The following is a 16,599-nucleotide window of genomic DNA, read 5'->3' as shown; positions in this document are numbered from 1 at the left end:
TTACTGGCTGCTCTTATATCTTACTTGGAGAACCATCTATTCAGACCCTCCGCCTATTTTTATGGGGCTGTCTTTCTAGTTTTGAATTGTAATAGATCTTTTTAAATTCTGGGTACAAGTCCCCTATCAGGCATATGATTGCAAAGAATTTCTCTTATTTTGTGGGTTCTGTTTCCATGACATTTTTCATGATGTAGCTGTAGGTATCTGTTTAAAGGTATTCCGTTATCTTTACTGTGGTTAAAAAACTGTCACATTGGGGGCGCCTGGGTGGCTCAGTCGTTAAGTGTCTGCCTTCGGCTCAGGGCGTGATCCCAGCATTATGGGATCGAGCCCCACATCAGGCTCCTCCGCTATGAGCCTGCTTCTTCCTCTCCCACTCCCCCTGCTTGTGTTCCCTCTCTCGCTGGCTGTCTCTCTCTCTGTCAAATAAATAAATCTTAAAAAAAAAAACCTGTCACATTGAATTTACCATCTTAGCCACTTGTAATGCATAGTTCAGCCGTGTTGAGTATATTTCCGTTGCTGCACAACACGGCTCTGGGAATGGGAGCTCAGCCGTCTGCCAGGGACCCGGCGCGTCGACCGCACTGTCCTAGATGCTGTCGCCTGGGTTGAAAACATTTTTGTGTGGTCACAATATTAAATCATCACACGTTCATGTTTTGAAAATTGCTGCAATGAGAGATGTTATGAAGTTTAGGGGTGGAACGGGGAGGTGAATTTCAAGCCTATCTGTTCAACCTACAGCACAGTAATGAAAGGAATTTTTCAACATGTGGTCCCATCTGGGGGCAGCACTGCTGTGTAAGCTGAGCCCATCGGTATATCCTGGTTGCCACCAGTGGTAGTTGTCTGGGTTAGAAGGCCTGCCAGAGGACTGGCTCCACCAGTGGCCATGTGACGGTGAGCAGTTAGAGAAAGCCCCCCAACACCTCTGAGAGGAGACACGTGGAGCGGATGCCTCCCTCCCAAGCACCGTGCCGAGAGCGCCTGGCATTCCGTGCGTGGGAATGACATGCAAATCACAAAGAACGCTAAGAATGCTCGAGAGGCATGCTGGGCTGAGTTGTGTCTCCTGAAAGTCCAAATGCTGAGGCACTGACCCCCAGTTCCTCAGAATGTGACTGTGTTTGCCGAGAGAGTCTTAAAGATGTGATTAAGTTAAAATGAGGCGTTTGCGTGATCCTCATTCATTCTGACTGGTGTCCTCTCAAAAGAGGACATGGGGATGCAGATGCAGGGAAAAGATCCTGTGAGGACACAGGGAGAAGGCAGCCGTCGGCACGCCAAGGGGAGGACAGGCCTCAGGAGAGACCAGCCCTGCCCTTGAGCCTGGACTTCCAGACTCGAGAACGGCGTGACGTTGAATATCTGCTGTTTAAGCCGCCCTGTCTGGCAGGTTGCTATGGCGGATTGAGCAAATTAGTCGGGCAAGAGTCAAACCCAGAGAACAACAACACTAAGATATCCGTTTACTGATGGGGGGTGGGCAGAAACGTGGTGCAGGAGAGGAAAAGGCTCGGAAGTCAGGGGTACCCACGCCCTGCTCTGCCACCGACTGGGCGACTAGGGAGTTGAGTGTCGTCTCTGCCTCAGCTTCCCGGGGTCACAGGGTTGGACTCTCAGAGCCTGTCCGGCATAAACATGCTCTGATTCCATTTCCCCAGCTTCCACACTATGGCTGACTTGATGTCAGGACAGAGAGGAACCGAGTTCTGTCTCTCTTGACAAGAGCAGACAGCCAGCAGTTACAAATAAAATGGTCTAGTCTAGTTCGATCCCTACCGCCTTTAAAAATGGCGTTTTAGGAAGAATCCCAGTCCACTGTTCAGACTGGACAAAAGAGGCAGAGCTGTTTCTAAGACAAGATTCACGAATGTGCCCAAACCTGCCTTTCTAGAGTAATGGGGCACTCCGACATTTTAACCCCAATAGTGCTTTTCAGCCTGGTTTCCAGTGTGCTGAACGGGGTAGGGCTGGTCCACAGCCAGAACCAGTTTGGATATAAGACCTTGGAAGAGACTTTGACAGCTGCTGACAGGTCTTGTCCCCTCCCAGAATGTGCTGGTGGGTCAAGTCCCTTGCAGCTAAAACACTTGTACAAAGGCCGGGCCAGCTCCTGAAGTACTCCATTCCCTCTGAGCCGTACCGATTCCATTTTGAGAATGCGGAATTTCAACACATTGAAATTACTTGAAATTGGGTCATTTCCTGAGGACTGGAAAACTTCTTTCTCTGTAGAGATCTTGGTTTCCATCAGGGGTGATATGCAAAATATTTCACCACTGTCGAGGTTGGACGCTGGCTGTGAACAGCCTGGCCATGCTGAGGCGGGGTGTCAGCCCTGGCTTTCTGCGAGTCAGCCGGAAACACAAGGTGTGTACATTGTTGTACAATACATCTCAAGGGAAGGGAAGTTCAGTTATCTGCCAGGGACCCAGCACGTTGACTCTGCTGTCCCTTAGGCTAAAAACATATTTGCGCAGTCACACAATTTGTGTGGTCAAACATTACAGGTGCCTAGAGACTCAATCAGACATTGTTCTGGGTGTTTCTTATTTTTGGACAAGATTAACGCTTAAATGAGCAGACCGAGTAAAGCAGATTGCCCTCCCTGATGTGGGTGGGCCACATCTGATCCGTCGAAGGCCCCACTAGACTGAACAGCTGACCCTCCCCTGACTGAGAGGGATTGCTCCTGCCAGATGGCCTTCCAATGGGTGTCCTCGGTCTTTTCCTGCTTTCCTGCACAGATGGGAAACGTTGGCTTTTCCTGGGTCTCCAGCTCGCCAACTGCATAAGCCTATTCTTTATGACAAATTTCTTTCGTGTTTTATATGCATCCTGCTGATGCTGACTCTCTGGGGAAATCCTGACGGTACATAGGTTCGGAGGTTATGTGTCTTCAAAGTTCATCCCGTTAGACCGTGGAGCTTTGGACACTCTTATTTTTCAGGCTCAATTAGATTTTCATTTTTTGTTATTGTTGTTGAAGGGAAAAAACCACATTGCCTCTTAGTATTTAAATATGTTCGTTTTATTTGGCACTCCTTGAACAAAGTGATTCTTCTTTATACAAAATAGTGATTCTATTTCGTTCTTCTTCCTACTGGTGGGCGTGAGTGGCTGTCCGCTCAGGTGGTCCGGCTTCTAGTTCAGGGTCCATTTCCCCTTGCGCAGTTTGGCTACTCTGATCAAATGTTTGTGCTTCCTTATTTTTTGCTTGAGAGTTTTGCCTGTTTGGAAAGAGGAGATTTTCTTGAGAAATCCTAGGTGTTCCTTGGAGGCTGGTTTCACATCCTCCTGGGCTTTGCTCCCATCAGTGTGAACCGGGTCGAGCCCTGGGCTGAGAGACTGAGGGAGACAGGGAGGGGGGCATGGAGGCCCCACCTCGTTGTCCCTGACCCACGACACACCTCTTTCCCCGCGGGTGTTTCGGGTGCAGCCCTCCCGCAGGTCCAGGCGGCTGGGAAGCACGCTGGCAGCTCATCCAGCCCCCGCGCCCTGGACTCAGGTGCTCTGAGTGCCCATGTGAAGGAGGAAGAAGCCGAGGCTTAGGTGTCACCTGCCCAAGGTCATACCAGGTTGACGCAGCTCCTCAGGAGTCAGGTGGGGATCTGAACCCTGGTCAGGCCACCGCCCAGCCCCCTGGCCATCAGCCTGGGCCTCTGGGATTGTGCATGGATGAGCAGCCTCCCCAATTTCCTGAAGGAGCCATGAGAAGAGAGGGTCCCGGGGGAGGGGATGAGCTTGCACGATGGACAGCGCCCTGCAGATGTGCAGAGGACAGTAGGGGACAACTCGGAAGCCAGAGAGGGCAGGGCTAACGCGTTCCCTGCCGGAGGGAGAAGGGGAAGGTGTGGGTCCAGGTGAGGTTGGCAGTGAGCCAGATGGGGGAGAGAACTGGCAGGATCTTGGGGAGCACGAGGCCATGACCTGGACGGAGGAGCAGTGCAGAGAGAGGAGGACAGGGTGGGGGGCCAGACTGTACCCTTTAATGCCTCACTGCCACTGCCTTCTGCCCCCCAACCCACTGGGGCTCTGAGTTCTGCTGGCTGGACTGGGTGGGACCCTCCTCCCCTCAGAAGCAGCCCGCTGTGGACCCACTCCTGTGACGTCAGGCTCTCGGAGGTCAAGGACCTTGGTCCTCCTGTCCACACACTGCTGGGGCCCCAGCCCTGGCCCTCGAGGAGTTTCCGCTGCCCATCCCCCAAACAGCCAGGCACGGGGACAGCCTGCAGGACCTTCATCAGGTGCAAAGGCCCTGCCTTAGACATTTGAGCCATCGGAGACCTTATTGTCCCCACGACAGAACTCTCCAGTCCCAGGGAGCTGGGAATTTGGCAAAGTCTCTCATGAAATCTGTCTAAAGCAGCAGAAATTGGCTGGATGTCAGTACCAGTCAGTGAATTTGCAGTGAGTAGAGCAAACTAACCTCCCTTTCTACCTCTGATTACATTGGGGGGGTCCTGCTGGGGGGAGGTGCAGACCGGGGGGCCTGGGATTTCGAGGCCCCAGGGCTGGCTCTGGCCCCGCAGTGTCTGAGTGGCTCCTGGCTGTGCTTGGTGACCACTCGCACAGATGGGAGGTCTCTAGTGATGTGTCTGGGACTCCATCCTGGCTGGCATCTGCACAAAGGGCAAGATGGCAGGCTGGCTGCAGTAAGCATGATTGGGGGCTTGGAGGAGGAGCCGACAAAAGAGGGGAGACCTGGAAGTGTCCCAACAGGCGGGATCGGAGAGGCGATCTAACCGTGCCCTGGAATGTGGGCTCCATGAGGGTGGGGCTGTCTGTGTCTGCGGTGCGACATCCCGCGAACTCTTAGCGGTGCCCGGCCCGTGGTAGGTGCTCAGTGAACACGTGGTGAAGGTGCGCGAAGCTGGCCGGGTTTAAATGTCTGGTCCTGAGCTGGGATCTACAAGGAGCCGACCCATGTGGCTTAGCAGTCACATTTACAAATCCCTGCAAGTCTTCGTGAACACTAGCTTGAAATTAGGGTGTGGTGTCCCCAAAACCAGCCGGTCTTAGGGTGCATCACAGGTGTGTGGTAGGTAGAAGACTGGAGGTGTTGATTCGAACCATCTATGTGACTATAGGGTTTACCTGGGAGATGCTGGGAGGACAGGAGAGGACTGGCCTGGGGAAGGGGCTCAGAGGTGTTCTGGAAAGTTCCAGGGAGAACCATGGGGCCTGGGCAGAAGCCACCAGGGGAAATTTGTGGACCAACTTCAGCAACTAGGAAGTTGTCTGAAAGGGAAGGGGGTTGGGGGATGGAGATCGGGGCACCCACCAGTGTGGGGCTCAGCCCCAAGTGAGAGGCTGCCCGCAGTGAGGTTTGGGGACCTTCCCGGGCCTGGCTGTGGGGTGTATGATGGCAGCCCTACATGCCCAGGACATAGCCTATGACTCCTCAGATGTGGACTCGGGGGGCCAGGAGTCCCGGACTGACAACACAAGAAACCCGTCGGGGGCTCCCTGCAGCTCTGCCCAGGGACTGAGTCACCTGCCCCTCCAGAGATCGGTTCCCTGGAGCAGACGGTTTACTTCTCTTCACAGCGGGGGACGTCCCAGCAGGAGTAGGCGTCCTCCACATTTATCTGTCACCAAGATGGTCCCAAGTTCCGTTTACCTAAAGCTCTCCGAAGGCTGTAAATGATTTTTTCCAGAGCTGCTAGGCTTTTAATCTGATACATTGTTTCTTTCTCCTCTTCTGTGGGAAAAATTAAGCACAATGATCAAGATTTGACACACAGTTGTGGTCTAATTCCAAATTCGTGTTTTTCTTTCAACCAGGCTATCTGGTGCTCCGCCAAGGCACTTGCCTCTCCCCTGCACTGTCTCCCCAGTCCCTGTGGCCCCGTGGCCCACCACGAACCTTTCATTCCCTCCCATCAGCTCAGAAAGGTGGCGGGAGCATCAGTGGGATTTCCTTTGTCAACACACACTCTGTTCGTCAACAAGTGTACAACGGGGCTGCGTGTGTGCCTCCTTCCCTTTATCTTCTGCCCCCGTACCAGGCAACATCCATTAGAATGTGACAGCTGTCATTAAGAAGCCAAATATAAGACTATGCTAAGAAAGATCAGATTTGGGGAAAAGGAGAAATGTCACTGCCACTTAGTAGCCTAAGAGACCTATTCCAGCCCAGGAAGGAGAGCCAGCGAGTTTCCAGGAGGTGCCCTGCTGTGGTGGCCAGAACTTCACACTAGAGAGTCATTCCTTGGAGTCTCCTTTACACCCTCTTTGTCTCACAATCCCGCGGCGCGGCTCAGGAGGACGGTGTTATGTTGGCCGTACTTTGATGTCTTTGGGGAAGTCGGTGGTGGAGCTCGGTGTACCCCTGAACAGTGAGTCCCAAACTCCAGGGGTTGCCCGGCGTGTGGAGCAAAGGCACACAAGCCCGACCCTCTGCGGGCCTATCTGTGTCCATGTGGGGTGGAGGCTGGAGCTCGGGGAAGCCTGTCCAGTGGGGGTCCCGCCTGTGGCCACAGGAGCAGGATACGCATCTGCTCCCAGCGGAGCTGGTGTTGAGGGCCGGGCAGGAGAGGTGGGAAGTCTGCAGGGATCCCAGCCACGCTGAGCCGCGGGGGCCCCTGAAAGCGTTCCAGGACCGGTGTCGGACCATTCTTGACCTGCACCATCATTTCTGATGGCTCAGCCTGCTCCGTTGGTCCTCAGGGAGGTGTTCTGATAGGACGTTGTAACAGGTGCTCCTGGATGGGCCACCCCAGCGTGGCAGGGCCTGGGCCTAAGGCTCACAGAGGCCACCTGCCACATGTCCCACTGTGGGTGTTATAAGGCATGCCCCCACCTTCCTGGGCAGGACCCTCAGCCTGCTCTCCACTGGGCAGAACCCACGCTGCCCCAGGACCGCCTTCCACACCCCATGGTAGATGCCTTATCCTGACTCCTTTCCAACTCTGTGCATCGCAGTGACACCCCTGAGCAGGGGGGAGGGGAGGGGAGCACAGTGACCTTCCATAGCCGCTCCGTCCAGGTGCTGCCGCTACGGGGGCAGCTTTCAGAGTAGCCCCTTTCACTGGCTTCCAAGGAAGGGGTGGTGGCGCTTCCCTCTCACCCGCTATCACCCCCACCTTCAGCCTTCCCTGCACAGGGTTCTGATGCCACAATGCATCCCTGTCCTTCATTCCCTCTGTCCCATTGGCTGCCAAAGTCTTAAGAAACTTTCCTACAAGACGGGAGAGAAAATAGACTGAATTTTGATGTGTGTACTGTGTGGGTCCTCTGCAATGGGGACCCAGAGCAGGAGCCCTGCCTGGCCTGATGGCACTGTTGCTCCCCAGATGGCAGATGGCCTTCGCTCTGCTCCTGGGCCATGGGATGGACTCTGGGGGTGCAGGTGAGGCTCAAGGCACAGTGGAAGGGCCCCGGGGGTTGGTTTGTTTCCTGGGAGGTGAGGTCGCTATGAACGGTAAGCCACCTACCAAGTGTGGCTGGAGGACCTGAGACAGTGAGCCCCCACCCAGACCCAAGCCTGTCCCAGCCATCTGCTCAAATGGCTGGAGTTCCACCATTAGAGATGCACTCCTTTGAAAGATTTTCCTTGTCAAGCTTCCTCTGTTCAAACACTAATAACCGCCAGCAGAACAGCCCTCTGAAATTTCAGGGGTCGATGGCAGCCATCCCAGGCCCAGGAAGTGGGACACACCACTGACCCGATGACCAGACTCAAAACCGCTCTGTGCATTCCTTATCCCCCAGGAGGAGATGACTTGAAGTATCTAACCCTACAAATGAGGTTGCTTGGAAAAAGGATAACAGTGGGCCCTAAGGAAAGACAGCACGCACACGGAAATGGACGTTAAGGCCATTGTTGACGGTAGCCCAGGGCCGATGACGGATTTCGGGAGCTGGGCACGCTCCTGGCGGTCAGCCAGAGCCTGAACAGGCCACCCCCAGAAACCAGCTGCCTCCACCTGTTCTACCAGTGTTCTCCCAGACCGGAATGGGGGCGGCCTCACACCCCCAGTCGGCTTTCCTGAATCAAGCAGATGGCTCGGGCATGAGGACGGACGGGGAGGAAGGGGAGGAGGTCAAGCAGCAGCTGCCCGGTAGAAGGTCACAGCGGGGAGGAGGGGTCACTTTAGCCTAGTTCGGGCAGCATTTTTGTTAGCATTTTCCCATGGGTGGAAGGTTGGCATTTCATGGAACTTTCTGAAAGACGCTGAGTGGGAATTCTGGGGTCCTCTTGCTGGTTGAGTCCACTCTCCCACCCAACCTGACTAACACCTCCACATGGAATTCACGAAGGAACCAGCTAAGGCTCCTGGAAAGAGCAAACACAGGCGGGTGTGGAGCCGTTGCCCACGAAAGGAAGGGCTTCACGTGTCTGTGCTTGTTTCCCTCCTGGCTTTGCTCTGGGGGTCAGCCCCATTGTGCTGTGATGCTGTGGCAAGGGCACCAAAACTCTGATAGAAACTCCGTCTTTCTGGCCACAGAGAAAGGAGCCCCTGAAAGCCTGAGTGTGCACCAGGGAACTCAGGAGCAGAGAACCCTGGAGAGACAGACTTCCTAGTTCTGTGTGTGGAACCCCACCAATTTCAGCCTCACCCTGGGGCTGCTGTACACAGAGGACGCTCAAACCAGCACAGCAGACTCTCCGAGTAGTGACCGATTCAAACCACCAGTCACAATTGGCAAGATCAAATATACCAGGTCAACCCAACCAGATGGAACGGCTTCCTAAAATCAGAACATCAATGTTCTCCAGAGGGTTTGGTCAAAGCAACATGACACTTAAAATGTCTAGGATTCAATACACAATTCCTCAACGTAGAGAGAACCAGGGAAATATCACCAAATTTCAGGGGGAAATGGAATTGATGATACCAGCCCCAGGATGACACAGACGTGGAGTCATTCGGCAAAGACTTCAGAGCAGCTCTTACAAATATGCTCCACGAGGCAAAGAAGAACATGCCAAGAGATTCTCTGAGAGCAGTAGGGGGATAACTGTGCTACAGAACGGAAAGGAAATCGCAGAGCTAAGAAATAAAATGTCAGAGATGTCAATTTTACTGACGGGCTCAAGACTCCATGAACTGAGGACTGAGCAGCAGAAACTATGCAAATGGACCTGGAGAGGAAAATATGGAAAGAGTGAGCAGAGTCTCAGAGACCCGTGGGACAATATCAAAAGGTAAAATGTATGTGTAATTGGTGTCCTGGAAGAATAAGAGAAAAAGACTGGGGCAGAAAAAATATTTAAAGAAAAACATTGAAGTAGTTATAGAGAGATTGAAAAATCCTAATTTATCAGGAATTTTTCCAATAAATGAAGTTTCAGGTCCAGACGGTTTTACTGGCAAATTCTATGAGGAAGAAAAAATACTGACCTTACTCAAACTTTTAGAGGAAATAAAGAGGCATCATAGGCCGACTCATGATGTGGGGCTAGCCTAAGCTTCACCAAAACATGACCATGATATTATGTGAAAGAATGACAGACCAATATTTCTTATGAATACAGAGGCCAGATCCTTTGCAATATTTGACTACAGGTGAAAAACGCTGAGCAAATCTCTGCAAGTAGAACAAAGCAAAAAAGATAAAACAAACAAAACTAAAGGGGATAATACATCATGACCCAATGGGCCTTATCCCAGGAATGCAAGGTTGGTTTAGCATCTAAAAACCAGTGTAAGTCACCATTTTAACATAATAAGGAAAAGGAACTGTCCAATCATTTCAATATATACAGAAAAAGCCTTTGACACAATCCATGATAAAAACTCTCAGCAGAATAGCAGTGAGGAACTTTCCAGACTGGTGAAGCCCGACTGTGAGGAGCGTAAGGCCGACATCAGATGTCATGACAAAGGACGGAGCTGCTTCCCACGGGGGTCCGGAAGACACCGCAGACACGCACTTCTAGTCAGGACCTTACTTCTACAGTGTCCTGTGCAGTCCTGGCCCAAGACACGTTCTAGGTCAGTTCTGTGAGGGACAGGACTATCATTCTCCAACCCCTCCAACCACAGTGGATCTTTGCTTGAGTCCCAAGCGTGTGAGTCAGAGACCGAGGGTAGATGCAGTGCGTACCCTGGGCTTCAGGGCCTTGCTGCCCTCCCCCAGCAGCTAGGGTAGAAGAATCCGGGAGGTGGGCAGACTTCTGGCATGGCCTCCAGCAGTAGGTGGTCATGTTGCGCTGGGTCTCCTGCCCTGTCCCGGTTCCCAGGACAGGCCTGTGGAAAAGAGCTGGGGGACAGGGGTCAGATCCTGGGTCTGGGGCCCAGCTCTTCCACACTGACATGCAGCCCACACGTGGCCTTTAAGAATCAGCGAAACCGGAACTGATTTCTTCTTACCCACCTGCATGGTACCCCCCGAGCTCTGTCAAAGCTGGCACGGACCTGGGCCCCGTCCCTCCACGGAGATGCTTGTCCCTCGTGGGAACTCAGCTCACCCGGTTGCTTTTTGACTTCAGCTCTCTGCTGGGCTCCAGAGAAGCTGTGGTTTTGTCTATTATTTGTCTTTTCTTCCTTGTTAGGGCGGGAACAATGTTCTTGGCAGCTTTCCTCCTAAGTAGAAGTGGAAGTTCTGACGCGCACGTGTCCTGTCCTTTCTGAGGTTCTTTGTTATCTGCTACTTTTACTCTCACTCATGGTGTGGCGTCCCCTCGCGTGTTCTGCATGGGAATCGTAGGCTCACCTCTGGCAGGGCCTCCGGCCGAGAGCACCATGCGTGGCCTGCTTGAGGGTACGTTCCTTTGTAGCACTTTCGTAGTTGCTTCTACCAAGCGTCTCAGCAGTGTCGGTACCAGAACCCTAACACTCTTCTCAGCCTGACCTGCAGAGAGGACTAAGCCCCCATGGCCTGTGTTTCTACATTTTCAGGCAACATCAATAGACAACGGACTAACTGGAAGAAAATATTAGCAACATATATCACAGACAAAAGATGAACATCCCTGATACATAAAGAACTCTTTAAAATTAAGGTATAGAAAAAAACGAGAAAAAGATGCTAACAGATAATTCCCAAAAATATACTAAAATGACCCATTGACATCAGAAGATGCTTCAACTCATTTATGCTTAGAGAAACACGAACAAGAACAGCCCTGAGATACCATTTCTCACCTATCGGGTTGTCAAAGCTGGAAAATATGATGACTTACTCTGTCGTCAAGGTGGTGGGGACAAGGTCATGAAGGACAAAGATGGACCAGGCTGTAGGAACTACAGATGTGGCGGGTGACTGCCATGTGGCATCTGGGTGGATCCCGGAGGCCCCCCACCCCGAAAAGGCATTGGTAAGATGATTGGGAAAATCTGGATCAGGTCTGTAGGTTACTGGGCAGGACAGCATCAGTGTAAACGTCCCGGTTGTAGTCCCTGTACTCCAGTTACGTAAGACGTTCCCGCTGGGAAAGCTTGGTAGAAGGAACACAGGAAACTTTTTGTACCACTTTCCCAGATTTTTTGTAAGTCTTAAATGATTTCACAACAGAACTGTTTTAAATGTTGCATCATCCGTGTTTTCCCCGTCCCATTGCTCTCCTGTTACCCGACATGCCGACCCTCGCTCCTGAGCCCTCCGGATTATCCGTGCATGTGTGTGCACGAGCGCGCACACACACACACAGCAGCAGCAGCAACCCGTCTCCATGTGTAAGCAGCCAGAGACAATATGTCCACCTGCACCAGTCTGCAAACGGCTATCCTTATTGAGGTGGACCGGCATGAACTTTGCTGAGGACATGGCACTCCATCTGCTCACTGATTTGCTTCCTGTCCCCTCTCTAGCCAGGAGGCTTTAGGGCAGGGAGTGGGGGAGACAGCCATGGTGCCCCCCTGCCCCCCAAGAGAGGACGGCGCTCTTCCAAGGATGGCCAGCTCGGAGATGTCATCGGCACCCAGTGGCACCATCCCTCCTGGGCTGCCTGGCAGTCAGGGGTCCTTCAGGGCCACCCCCTACCAGGAGCTCTCATTCAGGCTTCTGTTGTGACCAGACTGGAATGCCAAGGCTTTTTCTTTCTCAAAAAATGCCAGCTACCTCTTCCTGCCCCCTCAGTCAGTCCTGCCTGGGTGCTGGTTCCCAGTCTACCTCCGGCCTGCCACATGATATGGAAGTCCCTTCCCCAAGCCATGCCTCAGTTTCTCCATCTGAACAGTACTCTCTAGATAGGCAGGGTACGGACCCCTTCTGCCCCTGAAGCTGTTGCCAACGTAGGGAGGAGGCCATTATGTTAGATCGTGGTGTTTGCCTTGGGGCCCAGAGGAGTGCAGTCTGCCGAGCAGCTTGGGAGCCTTGCAGGGATGGGGCTCCGCAGAACCCTCGGTGGGTCTCAGGGATCTCAGGGTGCCACAGACGATGGGTGGGGCACCGTGGTGGTCTGCAGTGCCGTCTGCAGCTGTCCACGCACGCACCACAGGTGTGGGAATTTCATGGTCCCTCCGAGGGTGGCACTGGGCACCAGGACCCCTCGAGCTGGTGGCTTCTCTGATCCCCACACCCCAGACTCCATCGCCCTGCCCCCCAGCTCTCCACCAGCTCAGGTTTTCCCGTCCATTCTTATTTCCTCCTGCTTCTCCAGTGAGTGCCACCGGTGCGATGTGTGTCCCTGAGGCCGGTCCAGCTCACGGGCTGTCCTCCATCTGGCACATCCCCGCCCTTACCGTCTCCTAATGCAGGCCCACTGCTAAAAAGGTGCCTGGCTACATGCGGTTGATGACCTTTGGGCCCTTCACCAGAGTCAATGGGTGGGACAAATCCAGGCGACCGGAAATCTTCCTTGGAACAAGCATCCTATTCTTGCTCCGTCCCTCCAAACACCAGAGGCTCGCTCCCCAGGCTGGACTGAAATGCAGATCCCAGGGGCCCCTGCAGAGATGCTCAGTGGGGCCGGGGAATAAGTTTTGAGTCAAACCCTGCCTCCCCTGTGCCTGGTACCAGGACCTGGTCCTGCTCAGGGCCCACCACCACACCTCACAGGGCAGGTGTCCCATGAGCTGCACAGGTGACCTTTCTTCTGTGCAGTCTTTAGGGTAAAGGAAAGATCTGTCACCCCGTGGCACCCCTCGGAGCCTTGGCAGACTGGAATTCATCTCAGCCCCCTCGGCTGTTGGAGGGACGCCTTCCCCCACCCCTGGGGCCTCCTTGGCTTGGTGGGGACACTGGCTCTGCCCACCCGCCCCCGGGAGGGGCACGACCCAGCTGAAGTTTGGGAGGGCGGCAGTGTGGCAGCCCTTCCTCCAGGCGGCCACCTGCCTGCAGGGACATTGCTGCCTTCCTCCTCCAGACCCTGCTTTTCCAGGGTCAGAGCCACGGGCAGGGGTTAAGGGCTGGCGGTTCCTCGACGGGGACGGGAAATCTGCCCACCTGGGGCGGAGCAGCCTCCCTCTCCAGCCACACTGTCATCCTCTGTAACCAGGATGTCCCCATCTGCATCTGCCTGGCTCCTCCGTCCTCCCCAAGCGTTCTCCACACAGGCAGGGGGTTACCGGGTTGCATTTACCATTAAGGGAAAGCCTGTCTTCATCCCCAGAAGAGACTTCCTTTTCATGATCCTTCTTATTAATATCCATCTTATGACTCTTTTTAGTGTGGGCATCTTTGATGAAGAACATGGAAAAAATAAGGAGACGATTTTTGATTACACACAGACGGCCGTTTGGGTCCACACTGTATTTTACGGACTGCTAAGGGAGTGTTCAAGTTCTACTGGAAACGTGCTTTGGAAAGTTCATATGTAAGAGAGTCAGGCATCGTCTGACCCCCCAGCACCCAGCTGTGTGGGCCTCGCAGATGCTGGGTGATGCTAATCCTAGGAACTGGGCCTTACGTCTGGACGCACAATCTCCAGACAAGGCTGAACTGTCTTGCTGCTGACTGTAGGTCATGCCCTGCATGTAGATTTCAGATGCCCCGCTCTCCCCTTAGCAGGTGTCACCCAGACACCCGGCCTCGGCTCTCAGAGAACCAGTCTGTGGGTCTACGTGCTTTCCGAACATAGATGCACTTTGGAAAAGCACGTTCTTTGTGTTTGCTCACCACCGGCCTGGTGGCCTTGGGTGCGTGCTTCAGACCCTAGTTTTATCCCCGTGGAATAGGGTCATGGTCACCGTCCACTCTCAGAAGGCTCAGGTATGCGTCAGTGTGCCGGGTAGTTGAAAGGTCCTGTTTCCAGGTGCCCCGTGTTCCTGCGGCGGTTAAACCCCCTTCGCAGCCCGAGCGCAAGACCTTGCTTGCATGTGCACCCCAGAGACCACCCCAAAATAGAGGGAACTCGTCTCTGCCAGCCCAGTCTTGACCTCCTCGGTCTCGGGAAGGTTCTAGAAATGGTTTGGGACAACTGTTTCTTTCATGTTTTCATTTGCTTTTGCCCCAAAAGTAGCTGGCCTTAAAGAATGCAGAACGATGGGATTGTGTCTTCACCACCACAGACCCAGGAATATACGCAATTATAGGTTTAAAAAAATGTATACTTGCTTTCTTTCTTCAAACTCATTGTTGGTTTTCGTAGTAGTTCTTGTGTTATAAGCAATGATGAATTCCTCGGATCCAAAATCTCCTGGACTAGAATTTCATCTTGGGAAAAGCACACAAGGACATGTTAAAGCCAGCGGTCCAGGACAGACACCTTTCGCTCTACGCGGGCTTAAGGCATCTGTGAAGCCAGGACTAGAAACGGGGACTCGAGGAGCACCACGTGGATGGGATTTGCCTTCCGAAAGAACCTTGCCCGGGTGGGAGACCCCTGCCTCCCTCAACAGTTTCTGAAACCTGAGACCATCCAGATACCCTGGATGAATAAACACTGCCCCCCAATGACACGATGCTGGAAGCCTGGGCCCAGGTGCAGTCACACTTCTCACTGCCCCTGTCATTCCGTCCCCTCTGAGACTTTCCCCAGGCTGTCCCTGTGTAAGCACACCGTCCTTCCTGGTTTCCAAATGACGCAGCATTGCTTTCTCCCTTTGCGTCTTCCTGACCTCTCCTAGGAAGCTTTCAGCATAAGAGCACCGGACTTCGTGCCCAACAGATGGGACCCACATTCTGGTTTTGCTCTCACTGGACTGCGATCCAGGCAGCTTCCTCTTGGACCCTCAGTTTTCTTGTCTGTAAAATGGGTCCGTGTTTATCTCCTTGGGCTTGTTAGGAGGTTCACATAGAGCAGTGCACGTGGAAAGCATGTCGGGGACCATGGTGGAGGCCCCGCCCCATCCCCCCAGCCAGTGCATCCCCCAGGGCACATCCGAGCCGTCCCCTGGTCGGCCTTCCCCCAGGCCCTCCCACCAGCTGTTCCTGTGCCGCCCTGAGCTCTCCCGGCCCCACCTGCCTGAGTCTCTGCCACACGCACGTGGCACGTGACAGTGGCCTGGCCGACGCCCTGCTGCCGGGAGTTCTGATTCCACATCCTCTGATGTTCTCACCTGGGGGACTTTGTGTGTCTCCAGAGACACAGATGTCTCCCTTTCACGGCTTCCTGCTCTCCACCTGGGAGAAGTATCAGGTGAGGGGGGGCAGGAGCCTCGGTTCGCCTTCTGGGCTTTAGTCGATGAGTCCCACAACGTCCTCAGAAATCCCAGGGACTCTACCCTTTCTTTGTCCCAGGTAGTCAGGCCCTTGGGTGGTCGGCCCACGGATGCAGTGGGAGCCGGTGACTCTAGTCCTATGGGTACCGAGACTGTCAGACCCGCCAGGAAACTCGGGAGTATTGGGCACCACGACTCCTGGACCTGGGGGTGCTTTGTTCTAGGCGGCCCGGTTCACGGGACTCGTGGTTGCCCTTCCAGGTCTGGTGCGGGGCCACAGGACTGTGATTCTAACTTCAAACCAAATCACACCCCTCCACCTTTGATACCAGTCACCCCTCCACAAACAGACCAGATCTTTGTTGGGAGGAAGCTCCTTACCAAACACTCCAGCCACGTCGTCGTCCAGAATTCTTAAATTTGATGGTATTGCCGTGCTTGGACCTGGGGGGAAATAAATACCCTAACGGTTTAACAATTCATTGAATTTGCACTGACTTCTCTCTAAATACTCTGTTTTGGGGCGCCCACCAGCCGGCTGCAGGGGAAGAGCCCTGCCCGGGGCTCCCAGGTCCAGGCTCTCGTCTGGAGAGTGGTGAGCAAAGTGGCCGTGTTTGGACTGACGCCGTGCGGTGGGACTCCTGCCCTCTTGGGCAGTGCTCAGGGGCGCCGTCCCTCAGAAGGGAACAGGCGTCCTGACTCCAAGGATGACGCCCTTGCAAGTGCTCCGAGGACAGCCAACCCAGAGGGACATGCGTGTCCTTTTGTAAAAAGCGCACTGTTGCCTCCTCTCTGACTGATTCCAACAGCAAGTGCCCCTGGAGACTTAGGGGTAGGATTTGGGGAGCGGGGGGTGTGGACTGCTGTTCCCTTTGGGGTTCCCTGTGGGGAGGGGGTCCCAGACCGGCCACCCGCGCTCTCCCCTTCATCGGCAGAGCGTTTCCAGGTGGTCTGTCTACAGGTAAGATGCAGGGTCTCATGGGGGAGCTGGCCTGGCCAGACGGCACTTGGGTGGGATCCCTGGACACCTGACCTGCAGCCTTCCTGGCCTCGCTGGCCTGAGCCCTCTGTGCCGGGGACCCCGCCGTGTGCGGTG

This window comes from Ursus arctos, unplaced genomic scaffold, assembly GCF_023065955.2.
Source record: "Ursus arctos isolate Adak ecotype North America unplaced genomic scaffold, UrsArc2.0 scaffold_10, whole genome shotgun sequence".
Lineage (NCBI taxonomy): Eukaryota > Metazoa > Chordata > Mammalia > Carnivora > Ursidae > Ursus > Ursus arctos.
The sequence above is the reverse complement of the archived record's forward strand: the minus strand, read 5'-3'. Positions refer to the sequence as shown.